The sequence below is a fragment of the Enoplosus armatus genome, chromosome 1 (assembly GCF_043641665.1).
Source record: "Enoplosus armatus isolate fEnoArm2 chromosome 1, fEnoArm2.hap1, whole genome shotgun sequence".
In the NCBI taxonomy this organism is placed as follows: domain Eukaryota; kingdom Metazoa; phylum Chordata; class Actinopteri; order Centrarchiformes; family Enoplosidae; genus Enoplosus; species Enoplosus armatus.
In genome coordinates this window covers 9,610,139-9,622,651 of record NC_092180.1, presented here as the reverse complement: position 1 = coordinate 9,622,651, position 12,513 = coordinate 9,610,139, and positions in this window count along the sequence as shown.

The following is a 12,513-nucleotide window of genomic DNA, read 5'->3' as shown; positions in this document are numbered from 1 at the left end:
CCCCCATGGACACAAAACTTCACAACACATTACACACTCGTATTCATTTTTACACTTAAATTGCCAACATTAAAGAGCTGTGTGTGGGCTCCTAAACGAATGAATACGCATGAATGAAGCCTACAAAATAAGCTCGGTCAGATTTTGAATTCTTAGTGGGCAACTGAGACCCATTCGTACATACCCAAATCCGTTAGAGCGCAGGAGAAAACCCCGGAGTGTGTCAGCTCATAGTCTTCTCATCCACAGTGCCTGCGAGCTTATTCGGGTAAAGATATCCTTCTCAGTCAGATCTAGGCTTTGGGTCCAGGAACGAAGAGGGAGAGAAAAAACAATCGCCCCGCAGGAGTAATCAGACTCAAGAACAGGTTTTAGGTAAAAGCAGCTGGTCGCACAAACTGTGGTAAATTAGAGGCTGCATATGTCGCAGTTCCGTTTCCCCCATTTAACTTCAGGAATGGACAGGATCTAATTGTGCGACCTGCGGTGATTGCGGTGATCAGTGGCGCTCTCCAGCAGACACAGCCAGGTGGTCAGTGGTTTGCGGTGTCTTCCATTAGAACCGGTCCCAAAATCAATGATCTACTCCCGTACACGTCCCGAGAAAACCGGCGTTATTTTGTTTTTTCTTCTTCTTTTCTCCTCCAGGCTACCTGTTAAGGTGAAGGCGCAGACGAGGTGAACGCAAGAGGAGACACTCGTGTCCCGTCATGTTTCAAGTTCACGGAGCTCCAGTCATCAGCCGATGCGGACACAAGGTTAAAAAAAAAAAAAAAAAGATCATGAAAGCATTTATGCAAAAAACAAAAAAGAAGAGAAATCTCAGAGTCGATCCCACTTGGAAAAGCCAGCCTCAATATAAAGGCTGTTCAGTGTGACACCGATGCGCAGCGTGTATGTGCAGTTTATCCTTGCACTCTCACTCCCAGAGCAGAATATCTTGCACTAACTCTGTGTAAACCCATAGGAGGGGTGGTGAAGTACACCACACCGACGCCCCCCACCCGGCCGACCCTCGTCATTGGACACCGCCCCTCTCTTTCAGCGGCGTCGACATCCCGAGCAGCAACAGGATTGGCCCGAAGTCACGTCACTTAATGCAGACCGGAGGGTTGTCCGCGGTGAGATGCTCCGTGAAGATGCTGCAGGCTGCAGAGACGCTTAACCAAAACCCCGAGGCTGGAGGGGGATGATGATGATGACGACGGTGATGATGATAAAGCTGCTAGTGCTGCTGATGATAATGTAGGAAAATAATAGTGTCTGTCCTCTAGCTTTTACACTGTGGATGATTATATAAAAGGCAGATAGCAGTCATTGGCTCTAAAGGGACGCATCAAACGCATAAGCCAACCTGTTAGGCTGTTGTCAGGTAGGCTACACTAATTGGGGTGGAAATAAAAAGCCACAAGACTGAAGCACATTAAAAAAGATGCACTGCAACGCTTTCCGATGGATATGACTTGCCAAGAATGAACAGAGGCATGTACAATACCAGCCTTGTGTGAGAGTCACTAATAATTGCACTCCAGACAGAGAAGCCGTTGTCTAAGCATGTTTGCACGGGATGCATATTCACGCTCTGTCCGCCACCCTTGGCACCCTGCAGCCAGTCATCAGCATTTGTCCGTAGGAAATAACCTTGACAGCCATCCCTGTCATCAAAGCTATACAGCAGCATGTGGTGCGAGCTCTTTGCGTAATGGGTGAATTGCATCTCTTTTTAAGTTTGCTGCCTAGTGCTAGAGCTGTGATGATCTGAGGAGGCTGTGATGTGACTTTGGAATTGCCCATAACCGCAGATGATCTCACTTGACAAGTTTCAAAGCAACACGAGGAGGCTGAACTGCGTAACTGAGCCGAGTAACCTCAAAATGACGCGCCAGAAGTGACACGAGGTAACTAGAAAACAGCAGATTTAATAAAATGGAAGTCAGAGTCAGCCATACAGATCCAGCCATCATTTAATACCTACTGCCATCCAATAATTACTTAATTTCAATGCAGTAGATAACCCTCAATTTCATCCACGGCTCTCTGCCTGTGCTGCCTCTGAGAAAGGCAAGCTGTTGAGCTCAAAGCTTGAGTGGCCTGCCATGGTGAACACTGCCATCTTGAGGTGCTCTTACACAAATGCCTGAGCTGTGCTGTGAGCCTTACAGCTTGAGAAAACAACCAACTACACCTTTCTGAACCAAGACTTCGGTTCACGCTCTTCTCCACAACCGCGAGAAGTGAGCGCAGCTTAAATGACACGATGAGTGACTCGGTAAGAAGCAAAGTGCGAATGACGAGACAGCAAAAGTGAGAATAAGCCCCTGTGTTGGCAAATGGCGATGAGAGTGATGCAAAGGACATGGGCTCAACACTGTTGAGGTGAGAACTAGGCTGCAAATGTCTCCTGAGAGGCTGGCTTATTGCCTGGTCAGCAGTCCATTAGCACAACCAACCTGGTGGCCTGACCTTTCTGCCTCTGGATCCAGACGTCGGTGTCCTTTGCTGGGAGAGAGCAGCTAAACGACTGATCTGTCACTTCAGTTCAAAGTCTGACACCCTGATATGGAGGAAAAAGTGACAACATAACTGTCTACTGTGGTGAAACACTTTCTTGCTCTGCTGGCCAGCTGGAGTCATTAAGAACTCATCGCTTGCTTTTACTTGCTCACTGGGAGTGTGTGTGTGTGTGTGTGTGTGGGGGGGGGGGGTTCTGCAAAGCAAGAATTATGTTTCGATTTAATAGGAATTTCCAACATTGCCAGGTCTCTAAGGTGTTTGTGTGTGTTAGCACAGGGACGATTGTGCAGTGATTGGGACAGAAAGTACACTTTGAAAGCCAGAAATCGCCAGTAAGTGTTAAGACACTGGTATTGATCACCGACTCTATCAAACCTCCACAGATGTATTATGGACGTTTTGTGTCATGGGTCAGGAAAATCTTATTTATGGCACCTTAAAGATAAGTTGAACTTTACAAACACTGCAGTCTTTATTCATTTTGTTATTATAATTGGTTTCTACTGTGATTATGTGTGACATGACCTTGACTCAGACACCAGAAGGGGCTAAAATCAGCAAATGCAGCAACTGCCCAGCTCCTAATTCCAAATTGACCCTGTCTCTCAGGTTTGTTATCTCCTTATTTAGTCTGTTTTGAACTGGCTGCAGCTAATGTTTCTGCCAGTCAAGTAACTGACAAGTGATGAATAATGTAGTATGCTAATATATGCTCTTGGTCTTGTGGCGTACCTCGTACAATCTCACATCGAAGAGAGAGCCTAAGGGAAGGGTCCAAACCTAAGGCCTTATGATTCCCAATATACCTTGCGTAGTCAATCACTCCATTCACCTTGGTTTGATTCTCACACTGACTTATTGACTTGTTCATGCTGTTGAATCGGCTTCATGAATAATACAGGGAACAAATATGTTTATCTTTCGTGTCCATTAAAGTACAAGGTCAAACAGGTAATTTATGTATTTTCCAACTTAAACAAGGTCTGAGAAGATGGTATTGGAAGATTTAAACAGTTGGTGTCACAACTTTAGTGTTGATACTCAGCCAAGACACGGCAAACATGGCTGAAAGCTGAAGCCAGAGTGGAAGAGCCTCAAGATGTAGTTTGTCTAAGTGTCAGTATTCCCTTCATAAAACAGTTATCAACGCCTAACATTTTAATTTGAGAGTTTCTACCTCTACATAAAGAAGTGATCTGCCCATGCTTGGACTTGGGGTAGCATTATGTAACCTTTCAAGAGCATCACAGAGAGAACATTGTTGTGTCTGGAACATAAAGTTTTAATAACAACATTCCCAGTGAGAAAATTGTTCTCACTGTGAGGATATTCTCACTGAGAATTTGTTTACAGCTGTAATGGAGTTCTTTAAAATGACATGTTTTGGTCAGGAGCAGAACGGGCTACAGAAATGACATGAATAAAAAGTTTGTGTCTCACGATGCACTAGTTATGCTTTAACATAAGCAGGAATATTCTTTGTGATGGCCCGACACTGGTACAGGTGAGAAAAACTTCTCTGTGTGAGAAACACTCATAAAGCAGAGGCAATTTTAGAGTGGGACAGCTGTTTTAATCTCAGTGCTGTCTCTTTCCACGGTGCATGCATGTTCGAAATAATCCAAAGTAATTCAGCCAAAGGAAGTCTAATTATCCAAATCCTTTGTAATATCTAAAAAATATTAAATAACATGCTGAATGTCCTCTTCAAAGACACAAATTGTAATGAATACTTATTTTTACCCTTTACATCCCACCTCAGTTCCTGTAATCAGCTGACTCACAAAGAAAAGAAAAACATCAGTGGGGCTATTATCACATGAACTGAATCCTGCTGCTTGTGATCAGGTAGCACCTGCAAACTAAGCAAATGTTGGCATTTAAAATTGGACAAAAAAACTGGACAATAGTAAAATCTTTTGAGGTGTTCAGCTCATGACCAAAGTGCTCCTAAGGAAACAGCTGTTTACTTTACCTGTATTTTGAGTCACATGTATAAAATGCTAACAGAGCAACACCTACCTATACAGTTTTGGCAGTGTATAAATAGAAAGTAACCATTTTCTCTTTCTGTGGTTTAGCTCACTCTTTCTTCATCCCACTGAGTGCGTTGGTTTCATTTGTTCCTTGTCAATACCACAAAAGAGCCACTGCAACTGCTGATGAAAATTTAGACCTTTTCCCTTTAAACCCTTTTGCCAGCGCGGCTTCTCTCAAGAGTGGTAATGACCCAGTGGATAATTGGCATCACACATGCTTTGGACCCTGAATACTAATCAGAGCTTCTAATCAGGCATCTCCAACTTAAAAGTTTAGATACATGGGAGTGAAAATGTGGATAGGAAATGTTTTTCATTTTCTTTGAAAGGGATTTCAGTGAAATCAAAACTTTGGATTCGCTTGAGGAACTGACTACTATATCACTTAACAAGGTAGTAACAAGGTAGTTTGATATGTTCAGGGACAAAACTGTATAGCTGTGGGCTTATGCATTAAAATATAAATGCTTGCTCAAGGTAATTTTTTGATTCACCATATGGCAGCCTCACAGACAACCCACGGTTGCTGCACATCCTTTACTGCCTGCCGGTTGGCATTTGAGAGGTATAATGCAATTCATGATAATCTTTAGAACATTGATTGACACGTTGTTTGATCAAAGAAGATATCCTGGGTGGATTAGAGTCTCAAGAAGTGCAAAAGTGCAAGATATCCCTTATAAGAAATGCTTCTTCTGTCTTCATACCTTCCCTCGGACTGTAATTTGCTCTCTCCTTTTGCATTCCGCTTCTCCTCATTCTTTCTCTTCTCCCTGACACATTTGAATCACATATCACTTTCCAGACTGTGCACCGAAAAAGGTCAAACATTCCCTCCCATTCTCTTTTTCTTACTGATGTGAAAGCCAGAAGCCTGCCTTCAGTGGTTGAAATGGATCCTGGTCAAAGACTGCCGCGAACCAGGGAAAGAAAGTCGAGCAAGATCCTTTTCTGCTCAGTGCACAGGCTGATTTGACCTTGTGCAAGCGAGAGCAAGTTATAAGATACTTGACATGCACTCCAGCACCAATACTTTTTCAGATCCTATCAAACTGAGTTGTACATTTTTGACAGGGAATACATGTACTTAAAGTTCATCTTCATAACAGCTCAACAGAAACTTTAAAATACATGTAATTATCAGGTACTTCTGATTGGTTTAATCACTATTTCTTTTCACAGTCTCTCCTCTTTGCCTTTTCCCTGTTCTGAATTTGTGCATAGTAACTGGTTGACATATATAAATGCCCCACATGTTACAGCTTTGAAGAGTTTGTTTATTACTTCCCAAAAGATTGCTATTTTTAATAACAAGCACTTGGATACCATATCAGAGGTGTGTTATCACACATGTTTTATCAGGCTGTGAAATGTCTAAAACAGGCTCCAGTCAAGTGTGAGATGTATAATGATTTCATACACTGCTGGATGTGCAGCTACAGACTTATAGTGACCAAATCTTTTTTAAAATGTCTGGATCAGCTTGTGAACATAATGCACATTTAACTAATTTATTTCTAGTTGTAATTATGACTCTGACAGTGAAGACAGCTCGTGACAAGAGGGAAGACGGCAAGAAAATGCCTACATATATATTGAGACTCTAATGTGTCATCTTAAAGGTCAAACTTCGACATGGCAGATTTTGTCATGCATTAGCCAAGCAGCTTCACATTTACAAAGAGGATGTGGCTAATTAGTCATTTTCACAGATGCTGGACTACTTTACTGATTCCCTGCTGCATATAAATGTAACAAAGGTTCAGATATAAGGCAGCGAATTCTTACTAGTTTTACATAACTTTGTGATCATATGCTTTTTTCACAAAAATTGATGAAATCAATGAGAACAGGCTGCACTTTGCTCAATTAGGAAAGTCAAAGAATCCATCAGAACGTTTGTTCAAATACTACTTAGATATTATTAATACAGTCAAGCTTCCAGTCTGTCCCTTGTGTAATGCTACCACCATCCACTGAGCCACCAAATCCAAATTAGAAAATGCATTAATTTCAGTGTTTCATGCTTGTTTTTTCCTCTTTATGAGCAGCACATGTGAAGTGTTTAATCAAGTGATATAAATAAAGCATTTGAGAGAGTAGCTAAAGAATAATGTACTTTCCCATATTCAATAATCACAGTTTTTAAATATTACCCTGTAATTGATTTAGCTAGCTTGAGGAATTAAAATAAGTAATTCTCTCATTATTATCCTGCGCATCCTTCATCTCAGTTATGGCTTCATTGTCTGTCTGACTTACTTTATATTTGGCTATAATGTTTTAAAGGGCGTGTATTCAGGCAAAAATGTATGTAACATGTAACATACCATATGTTTCTATTGGATACATCACATTTAAAAAAAACAGTTGTGAGAGAATCTGTGTTTGAGGAAAATTGCTGAGACGACAAAAAAGGCCAAGCCTCATGCGCAGTCTGGGTAACCAAAATTGTGCAATGAACTGAGACTTCTACTAAATGTCTTTAATCGCATCCAACAAAGATGCAGAGTGAAAGAAAGCATAGACCTCTCTGCTGAATTACACTGATTTACACTGTCTACTAATACTAAGATCACCCTGTAGGTGTGCAGTCATTGTTGCAGCCACACTTTTATGTAAAATACACCCACGTATCAGTTTTAATCATTGGGTCTACAACAGAGAGTGAGTCATTCTCTCAGAACGAGGTGCCATCGATTTCGTCCTGTAATTACAAAAATTAATTCTGATGTTGGGTATGGACACTGGTGGGAAAACAGGGAAAGAAACAAATGAAAAAGAGTGAAAAAGTGAATGAGGCTCCTCAACAATGTCCCTGAACCCGAGTCTCCTCTAGTTCTTAATACTGCATTCACATCACATGGAAGTTGTTACCCTTCAAGTGGTAATTACAGCAGTGCATTTTGCGTCTGTATGGAAGCGCTGATGTATCCAAGATGGCGCTAAATAATATGTGTGGCACCTATACGTTAATTTAATGTGAATTCGTTAAATTCACACTTTTCTATCCTTATATGACCAAGTACTTCTATCAAACAACCATACTGTAGCTCACAGGTATATATGATACGTACCACGTTCATTATTTCAACAAGGTAAAACCTGCTTTGCCATCTATTCTATTCCATTCTATTCTATTCTTTTACATGTGTAGTACTGGTAACATTATAAAGCCTTGCGTTAGATGAGATACTTGATATTTCAGGAAATCAATTATTATATTGCATATGACAAACATAATTTTACAGGCAACACAAGCTTTTAGCATTCAAATCACTGCCCAGAGTGATAAGGTATTATCAGATGACAACGTACAATATATGTTTAGCAAATGAGACACAGAATAGAAAATGTCACTCTCCCCACGGCTATATTTCCCAAAGCACAGATTCAGCTGAGAAAATTGTATCATGTGTTGTTGTCACTCAGTTTGCTTGGTGTCTGATGCAGGGACTGCCAGTAATCATGTTTGCATGGTGAATGCCACAAACAGCTTTACGTGACTGACCACTTCAAGGGCACTTAAAGTCTAATTCATGCTCTCTCCATACAGTGTATTTATATATACTCTGTTGGTTCTTTGCCCTGACAGAGGATGTTTCTCATCTCTAAGGTCTCATTCAGCCATACATAGAAGTCAATTGTAGGACCCCCAATCTGTGTGAAACACATATATGTATACTGTGGTTGTCGTATCTTGCAAAAGGTGTTGAGAGACAGGCATGTTTTTGTAAACAACCCTGAAATTACAATTGATTTTTATTGACAGTAAGTGCTGCAAAACTTTAGTATGGACTTCTTGAGAACAACCTTTTTATTATTCTATCTAATAATTTTCCTCTTTCATGCGCTGTACACTGTACTTATCCTCTGCTGAGTATAAACCATATAGAAAATGTTTGGAGGTAAGTGGCAACATGAATAGTATTTTCAGTTCTAGTGACCCCATTACTTCTGAACATGTCTTTTCTCCGTTTACATAAAAGAGCTCTGAATATCCACAAACCATCCATTCATCCATTTTCGGCCTCTCATCCATGTCCGGGTCACGGTGACAACAGGCTAAACAAGGCACCTTTCACTGAAAACCATTTGCTATTTTATCCATAATAGATACTTAAATTTAACTATTACCTCTGGCCTTTAAGGGGCTGCAGCTGGTGGGGACGTCTGGAAGAGGAATCACAGGTGCGGAGGGATGTTTTTCACTTTCTTCCTTTCCAGGTTTTTATTCTGCAACCTGGGACAACCAACAAGTCGACTCTGTGGGGATCCAAAGGAATGCGTGACTGTAATTGTTTCCTAATGAGCTTCCTCTCCCCACTAATTGAGGATCACGTCGTCTATTACGATCTATGGTTTAAACATACCAACGTCAGCAAAATGACGCATGCATCACAACTGTTGACTAATGACTTGTGTTCTCCCCATAAAACATCCATAATAAACTCATAAGCAGTGAACTACATGACCTGTTCTTTCAGTTGGATGTCTGTGTGCTGGTTTTCTGCCAGTCTGCCGCAATGTTTTTCCAACCTGCTTTTCTTCATGAGGTATGTCTATTTCTAGGCATGCAAGTGTAAACAACTATGATAAAAATAAAATAGCTCAATCAATTCAAGCAAAAAACAGAGGATTGTCTGACAAGAAAAATCAGAATGATTAGTTTTCTTCTGATTGTTCTCTTGTTGTGGTTCTCAAAGGAAAGAAAGCAAGGTGAGTGGTAAGGAGGGCAACTTGAAAAAAACAAGAGCATCTGAAAATATGAAATATCACAGCCTCTTCTGTGTACTGTATTTTACAGTATCTTAGTTTCCACCAGGAAGCGGGTTTTGCATTACGACTGAAAAGTTTAGTTTTTGGTGTTTTGCTTGATGTCGAAGTTTCTTGTCCTGCCAGAGTGCTGTGTGGGTTCAGTATGTTTCACAATTTGGTCAAACAGTCCGTGGTGTGTCATTGACTGAATTTAAGTGTTGTAGACATGCAGTATGTGATTTATTCTGAACATAGTCATATCAAACTTGTTGGACTCATCCAGTGCCTTCACTCAAATTTTTTTTTTATTTTAATTTTTGATTAATAAAAAAAGTGTTACTAAATGTACATTAATGACAAATGCCCAATTAAATATATCAACATGACAATATGAAAAAGTAATGTGGAGCCATTGTTGCAAGAAAAATGTAGTAATCGGGTTGGCAGAGAGGATTCAGCTCAAAATTGGAATTTTGGACATCATAGCGACACCATTTTATGTAATGCATAATGGCATGCTGTATTGCATGGTTCATATTCTCCCTACATGCTCACTTGTCATGTTTTATGCGGTTAGCTTAAAGAAGTGGCAGAGGGAATCAATATGTTCCCATTTTAGTCGGCCCGAAGAGATAAAGGAGAGTATTTCTTGCAAAGTATAAATGAGTGTTGCATTCGATGTAATAATGCTATAATAGTAACTCTGTAATGAAATCTTGTACCAGAAAAATATGCACTGTCAATTAAAAGTGATGAAGCGAAGCAGAGATGGAGGAAAGAGTTGGTGGGTGTGCACTTTTTCTTTCCCCTGTTGTGGTGTGTTGCACTCACTGTGAATAAATGTGTCTCAGAGGGTGTTTGTTTCCATCCCACTCCTTTAAAGATGCTTTACATAATTGTATTGGTAATTACCGTGTTCTGTAGGTTTAATCAACAGCAATCCCAGTTTGCTCCGATTTCTGGAGTGTAGGGACTTAACCACACGAAGTTAGGACATGTGGTTAATTCTGCCAAGCTGTGCACTAACCAACACGTGTCCTTTATAAGAAACGCCATCACATTAGGCAAAGAATAATTTTCTAACTGGTCTGGAGCTCATTTCACAGCTGCTCCTGAAAAACGCCAGAAAATTATAGCCTTGAAACACTTGACTTTGTTCACTTTATTCTGAGCAGTAGCCCGCTGACATCAAAGCTGTTGAAGTGCACAAAAATGATGAGGAATCTAAAAGAAAACTTGCTCTTGTAGGTCAAGGCATATTTAGACAGTGGATTTGATATTATAGCTTTGGATACGACCAGTTTTTTTTGTCTTTGGCTGTAGCAACTCCAGCCAAATATTGAAGTTGTAGCCAGATACAGACAGTTTAAAGTACGCTTCAGGAGTTTAAAGTTTAAATGCTGCTTCAGTTGACCTGTACATCCCCAGTCTGTTAGACACATTAAACGGGAGATATTGATGTAAGCAGCAATTGCAGGGGCCAGGCAGAAGCCCATCAAGCAGAGCGCACTGCAAACAGGTACAATGAGGACCTGTCTATTTGTCTACTGAGCAATCCTCATCATGATTGGAGAATTGCAGCTTTGATATGGCTGACTTCCTGTTTGTGTCGTTGCTGCCAACTTTGTCACAGCTAAATGATCCGCAATAAATAAGTGTTGCTGACAGAACTGTTAAAACTATTCACTCACCTCGATAAGGAACTGATTACTGTGGCCTGTTCAGCTGTCTTGCATTGTGACTTGTCAGATAGTCAATTATTGTAAATAATGCACGCGTCCTCAATTCAGAGTAGCTCAGGTTGGTATGTTTTCTCTTGAAAAAGCCCTGTGCTCTACATATCTCAAGCTTGACTATATGTGGGATATGAACTCTGTAATGTGCTCGGTAAAAATAGCGGATAACTGGTGGATATCATTTACATTTTATTGTCAGTCCCATTTACCCTAAGTATATTCAGCCATTTCCTACTCGAGATCAGAAGGCACATGTGACAGCTGAAGATATTCTCATGAAATGTGTTGTTCCAGAGACGGGCAGGAGTTTTAAAACTGATATTACAGTGTGACAGTGTAAAGAGAGTACAGGGCATCTTCCTCTGGATAAAGCAGAATGAGAGTTCAGCACAGTAGATCTCTTTAATTGTGTTGAAATGTTGGTGCTCAGCCAGAGGTAGTAACTACATGAGTTAGTGTAAGCTTGACACATGACACTGCCCTCCACCACAGTGTATTCTCCTCGTAGTGTAGTTGTAGTTCACTAAGGGTTCATCCCACATATTCACACATGGAGTGGAAGTAACAACTGTGGAATAAAATGCATTTGATGGTCGTAGCAAACACTGGATATGCAATACAGGCAGGATAAGTAGAGTAGTTACGACAATATGGCTGCAACAAATGATTATTTCATTACTGATTAATTGTTTTGTTGATAAAACAGATGAAAATAGTAAAAAAAATCCCGTTAAAATATCTCAAAATTCTTCAAATTCCTTGTTTCGTCATTCCCAAACCCAAAGATATTCAGTCTACAATTATATATGACAAAGAAAAGCAGCAAATCTTCACATCTGAGAAGCTGAAACCCGAGAATGTTTTGCTTTCTAATTGAGTAATAGAGCAGTAATTTCACCTCTCCAATCTGGCTAGTGAATGTCATAAATTATTGCCTTCATGGAAACTTGATGCGTGTCTTCACTGGGAAATAAGACATTGGTGTTTACTGAAAAGTTGGCATGTGTTACCCTTCACACAGACCGGTACAAAAGTCCCTTGATAAATAATACCTTTGTGAAGCTGACAATGTTCATTTTTGAAGTGTTGATTCAACTCTATGGTAATTTTTGAGGCTGTTTCCTGTATTAGGTTGTATCATAATGAACTCCCAGAGGTTGCTTAGGTAATCAGGTCTTTAATGCCTCCTTGGAAGCATTTCCTTCTGGTTTTTATGTGTTTTTGCACTATCCAATCACAATGTAATCACCTAGGACATGTTAATGACAGTTGCTATACAGCATAAAGAGGTCAGAGAGATAACCCTGATTGCTGACAATACTGAGGGGCCAAACATGCCCCAGATCCCCCCCCTCTCATCTCCCTACACAACAGACTGCAGACATATACTGTATCTACTGTGGTAGATTTGGGTTTATTCGTGGTGGTCAGATGAAGCAAGACAGTGTAATTTTAAGAATATTTTT